The following is a 6,663-nucleotide window of genomic DNA, read 5'->3' on the forward strand; positions in this document are numbered from 1 at the left end:
ACTTAAGGTTGAAGGTTCGCCCACCTCGGGATACTTGTTTCTTTCCTAGTGCTTTTTACACTCACCTGAATATAAACAAATCAGGCATATAGGCGGTTTAACATATTTTGGGGGAGGTATTTTGTGCTTCGTTGGCTTTTCGTCGAGTCTCTGAAGCTGGTAGTATAATATAAGAAACGGGAGTGGGACCACCACGGATCGTAGCTACGGGATCACCAACTTTTGGCGAAAGGTTGCCAGTTGCTCATCGGTGGTCCACTAATGCTTATGGCATGGGGGCTTGTATCTGAAAACTAACAGAATAAAGAAGCATGGTATCCACGAAGCCCGTTGGCATTAATAAAAGTTTGAAACGATAAAACAGATGTCAAAACCGAAAAACACGTATTTTATAATTTCAAAGGTACCCCGTGTCAAGGAAAAAGATATCCTCCAAGGTTCCCCGGAGGGTCTCAGGAGGGGTGCAACTCAAAATTTGAAAGTGGCAAGGAGAATCAAGTAGTGTGTCACTTAAAACTATTGCTAAACTTTAAAAAAATGGTAAGAGTCTCGAGTCTTTATGCTAACTTGTGCAAAATAGTGAGCGTTCAAGATGTAATAAGTCCTACATTGAAAACTTCGTGACCACCTCTAGAAATGTAAAACTGTGAAACTACCCAGAAGAGGTAAACATTTTTCTTACCACTGCAAAGGTATAATGCACCAAAGTAAAACAAGAAGTGCCCCATTATGGGTTTATTACATCACTAATATTAAATTCTTCGTTCCACGATTGTGTCTTTAAGCTAAAGGACAGGGTGATTGTGAATTATGAAATTAATGGTAGAATACAGAATGGACCCACCACCAACTATGAACCACTCTGAACCATTGTGACCAACTCCGACCCACCAAAACTCATCGTCATCAACTCTGACCCATGATACACGTCTTTCTCTCCATTGACTAAAGTGTTTACACTTGAAATAAAACAAGACTGTGATATCATCACTTATCGGAGTTTGAATTCCTACCGTCAATCGCTCAAGCACCGCTTTGTTACAATACCGGTGGATCTGACCTTTAGGATATACAATGGTAAAGTGTTTCTCATCTTGCAAATTAAGATGAATTTAAATTTATCATATATAATTATTTCTTTATTGGCTTACAGATACATTTCAGTAGAAAACATGATAAAATTTGAAAGCCTCAAATCAAGATGAAGTAGATCAACGTAAAAAAAGCAAAACTAGTTTTCCATATAATTAAGCATGCCGTACTAATTTAAAATGCCCATGTAATTAAGCTTGGAATACAAATTTTATGTCCATTTTCCTCACAACTTTATGGCTTGATTGCTTTATGCTCTGAACGCTCCATATATTAAACACCAGCTTCAGCAATTATTATAATAGAAAGCAGTGGGTATAAAATGCGAAGGATTGTAGTTTTCATTCCTCAAATTGTTTCTCAAATAATATCAATCGTTTTCGATTATTTTTCCAAATCAACCCACTACCAATTTCCAATATATAGACAATTCCTCCGTTCATAAATGACATTTTAAAAAATGCCAGGACACGTTGTGTTTATTTTTAATAAAGAGCTATATCCTGAATTTCAGCTCTCTAAGTTGAACGGTTTGTAAGATACTATATTTTTCGCAAAAATTCGGACCCACACACCCCCCTAAGGATATTTGTTATAATGAAAGTGATACGCCTATGATAACTTCCCAGTTGGGATTGGCGCCTGGTTATATAAAATATGTCATTTCATTTGACTTTGTAATTTGACATTTCGATGACCGCGACATTTCGTCCAAAACACAATTGATCTAAAGGACTTTTCATCCAAAAGACATTTGGTCCAAAGGATATTTCGTCCAAAAGAGAATTGGTCCAAAGGACATTTCGTTCAAAAGAGAATTGGTCCAAAGGACATTTCGTCCAGAAGACATTTGGTCGAAAGAACATTCCGTCCAAAAGGCAATTGGTCCAAGGGACATTTCGTCCAGGGATGTTTAGTTCAAAGCAAATTTCGTCCAAAGAACATTTGGTCTGGTAAGGCTTGGGGGTCCGGGGTTTGTTTCTATTAGAAGAGTAAAAGTGATGCATATAACATTATGACTCACGAGTAATACTTCCCAAGTGTAACACTCCAATTTTGATAAAATTTGGCAGGTAGATACTACACATAAAATAAACAAATATATGTTTCTTTCTGAAGAAAAATGGTTTTAGGATTGCAAAAGTTCCCACTCAAAATTTTGAAAGTTGGCACCCGAAAGGCAAGAAGTGGACCAAGTGAACGAAATTGTACACAGATATTGCAGACGTAAAATGAGGGAATACATGTTTCGTATTTTCCTGGAAAAAATGGTTACGTGGGGCACGGGCCCCTCCAAACCTTTGATCACGAAATATCAAAAGTGCTAATAACTATGTCAGGTGTGTGGAAAGGACATGAAGAATTGCAACAAATCTTTGAGTAGGGACAATACGCAAAAAATAAACAAATACGGGTTTTTTATTTTCTGCGGAAGAACGGTTTTAAGGGGCAAAATCTCCCATTCAAAATTTTGAAATTTGAGGCCTAAAAGGCAAGAAGAAGTGCACAGAATTTAATGAAACTGCGCACAGATATTGTAGACGTAAATTGAGGTAATTGGGTTTGGTAGTTTTCTGAAAAAAGCGGTTGTGTATATCACGGACCTTTTAAACCGTTGATTACGAAATGTCGAAAGTGCAAATAATTATACATCAGAAGTTCTTCAAGAGTATGGAGAACTGCAACGAAACTTCGTATGAGGACAATTCGCAAAAAAATAAACGAAACGTGTTTTAATTTTGGGAGGAAAAACAGTGTTGGGGCCTAAGCCTTCTCCGAAAAAAGTAAATATTACCGTAATAGCGCAGGAAGTAGTGGATCAAAGCAAATGAAATTGGGGTAGATATTTTAGAGACCCTATGTAAAATAGGCCTTTCTTGTTTCTCAAGTGTCCCTATTCGTTTTGCTTCAAATTTTGCACATCAACAGCAAACAGGAAATTAATCGACACGTGTTTTTGTTTATGCGGAAAAACATTGTAAGGGTTAAAGGTGTCTCCTGAAATGCTATAAAATACACTATATTGTTTGTGCTTTTTGTTGATATGCCAAATTTGAAGAAATCGGATGGAGACACTTGTGAAACATGAAAGGCCTTATTTTACGTATCAATATCTAAATACAATTTCATTCGCTTCTGTCCACACCTTCCGCCACTGAACACCTCGGTCCGCTCAACAGTTTCTTTTTTCTTTTCTAGAAAGAAAAGAAGTGTTACTTGTCAGTAGCTTCTTATTTCTAAAGGAAATTTTGAAATAGAAATTTATTCCGCAATTTTCATTTCAATAGAACAAATATATGCTGAGATATTCAGAAAAACGTAAACGCTGAAAACTAAATGGCTACGTTTCTTTGTTTTCATTCATAAGTTTACAAAAGTACAGTTGTAACTTCGTTGGTTAAGGAATTCATCTCCACCCGAAATAATAAACAACCCTTTGAAGAGCAAACTCCCTTTCCCTTTGAGGACAACATTGCCTCCGCATGATCATGAGATTCTTGTATTTGGTTTGAGACTTTGCAATGGATATCTTAAATGTACTGTACTGTACCGGGAAAATCAATATGAAAGCCAAAGTATATACTGTATTTTCATAAGGAGTAACACTGAAATAAAAATACAAGAAAAGTTAACAATTCTGGTTTGTCATACAACTCACTAATTATATAGAAACGTCTGCCGAAGTTACACACTATCAATAGTGTACGAATAGAAACAAGACTTGTGGTTAACCTGAAAAGATACGTATAATCTACATGAAATGTTCCAACTTTCATCAAATATTTGTCAATCACGTTTCACAATGTTGCAGCCAAGAATGTGACTGTTTAAGAGTATTGTATTTGGTCACTAAGAATATGTTTCACACATGTGTATTTTTCTATTCTCAGTATTTCTTCAGATACTTGATACATCATTTTTCACTTTTTCTAACACAGAGATTTAAATGCCTAATATTTTACTTACTCAAATTTAAACTCCATTAATTTTAGTTACTGGTACTTATTTTAGAACTATTTCATTCACAACATGAAAATTTTAGATGTCATGTTAGCACTTATTACAGCATCATACTTCACACTGCAACCTTTCCCTCATTCCTGTTGTTCGGCCATTTTGTTTCAGGCATTCGTGTTTTTCTGAATACCTTAGCATATATTTGTTCTATCGAAATGAAAATTGTGGAATAAATCTCTATTTCAAATTTCCTTTAGAAATAAGAAGCTACTGAGTCATAATGTTATATACATCACTTTTACTCTTCTAATAGAAACAAAATGTCCTTTGGGCCAATTATCTTTTGGACGAAATGTCCTTTGGACCAATTGTATTTTGGACGAAATGTCCTTTGGACCAATTTTCCTTTGGACGAAATGCCCTTTGGATCAATTGCCTTTTGGACGAAATGTCATTTGGACGAATTGTCCTTTGGACCAAATGTCCCTGGACCAAATGTCTTTGGATTAAATGTCTCTGGACGAATGTTCTTTGGACGAAAAGGGTTGTGACCTGGTGGGTTATTGTGAGTCACGGTGAGTGGTGTTTCGCAGTAGGTCACGTCCTTTTGACGCACGATCCACTGACTTAGTCACAAATCTTGACCCATTTCACCCACTTACCAACCGACCCATTGACCCATCTCATCTTTTATTTTAACATGTTTTATTTCATTTAAAATACGAAACATACATCCACACATTTTTTTCATTGAGTGCGAAGGTTGGCTTAATATCATAGTTGAAATGGTAATTTCTTCTTAAGATGAGAAATTGATATGATTAAAAAGCCCATCTTGAAGTGGGTACAAATTACCTTCCAAAGTTATTAGAAACGCTTTCTCACTCCGAAAACTATGAGTTCGACAAATATTTCAGTAATTTTTGAGAGTTTATTTTTAGCTCTCCCAGGCCATCATCCTGTGAAGATGAGGATGAATTTGGATGTAAACTCCATTGGGAGCATCACTATCCATCTCAACGACCGAGAAAATTATGGATAAAACATTCAGATCAGTCATTTTACATTATATTTACATGTCACACCTCCCATCTTCCATCACTTCATACTACTACAATATTTTCTTCTTAGGTTGAAAGTAATATGTCCCCCAAGTTTGGTAAAGGTTTTCCCAGACGTTCCAGAAATACGCTAGAATATTCATTTATACAGAAACATTAAAATACTTAGAGGTGTGCGAGCAATGCCATTGATGCTGCCCCTGTAACTTCAAAATCCAGCTGACATGTTCGTTCAGAAGTGTTGCTATTTATCTCGGGGAAAACAAAACTATGGACTCTACACTAATATCGGTCGTTTTGAATCATTGTTTATGTTACTCCCTTCGACTCTCCTTATTAGATGTGCTGGGGGATCTTACTCCTACTGGAAGTTGAACTTAAACTTAAAGGTCATCAGAACTGCTCCCAATGAACTTGGGGACCACGAAAGATATGGATTGAATACTAACATTGGTCATTTTCAATTACTTCTACATGTCACAAATTTCACACACTCCTTCAGGGTGCTAATGGGGGCTTAACTTACATGGCATTCGGAGTGCCACTCTTTATTTAAGCAACCTCCAAAGTTATAGATTCGACATTAATATCGGTCTTTTTTTATAATTTTGATGTCAGCCCCTTTCAGTCCTCATAGGACAGCAAACGGATAGTGCCACTACTAGGACTAAATTTGGTCTTAAATGGCATTAAAATTTCTACCAATTAATTTAGCGACCAGTGCTGCATTTAGAAGCTCGGCGTCCTTACGCACTTTTACTCTTGGCGCACCCAATAACTACATATTTCTTTGGCCCTTTATCTCTAACTTACAAATAAAACTTAATTCGAATATGCTTAATTAGTGAATTTATTGGAGTTAAATACCACTGACTAGATGCTACAGCTACAACTGCCTAACAAAAAATAAATGGGAAACATGTTCTGAATTATTTTTAGAATTCTTACACCATCATTAAATATATTAGGATAGTAAAAGAGAGAGAATTGCTCATGAAATAGTATATTTGTTCTTGATTTTTCACTTTTTCATACGAAAAAAAAATTAAAATTTGCGCTCTTCAAACGGGCCTAGTTGGATTAATTGGGAAATGCGGCACTGTTAACTAACGATTCGACTCTAATATTGGTTGATTTCGATATTTTTATGTCGCTACGTAACCACCCTGGGTGCTAATGGGAGCTTAATTGGACTTGAATTAAAAGTAGAATTGTTTACCTAAGCGACCACGAAACTATGGATTCGATACTAATATCGATCCTTTTCTAGCATTTTTGATATGTATCCCAACAGTACTGTTTTCCAGATTGTAAGAAATATGGTTAAAATTGCTCTAGACATATCAGAATTATGTTGAAACGCACACATACATCCACTTTTATATATATAAATACAGAGTGAGCGATCGAGAAAGTGAAAGAGAGCGACCAAAAACATCACCACTTCAACATTGCAAAAGCATACATCAGGTATTGAGTTGAAAATCTATGTAAAGACCTGCTTATGTGGCATGCTTCATAAGGACAATTCCAGTATGCTCACGTGACCTTC

This window comes from Thermobia domestica, chromosome 7 (genome assembly GCF_964235325.1).
Source record: "Thermobia domestica chromosome 7, izTheDome1.hap1.1, whole genome shotgun sequence".
Taxonomy (NCBI): domain Eukaryota; kingdom Metazoa; phylum Arthropoda; class Insecta; order Zygentoma; family Lepismatidae; genus Thermobia; species Thermobia domestica.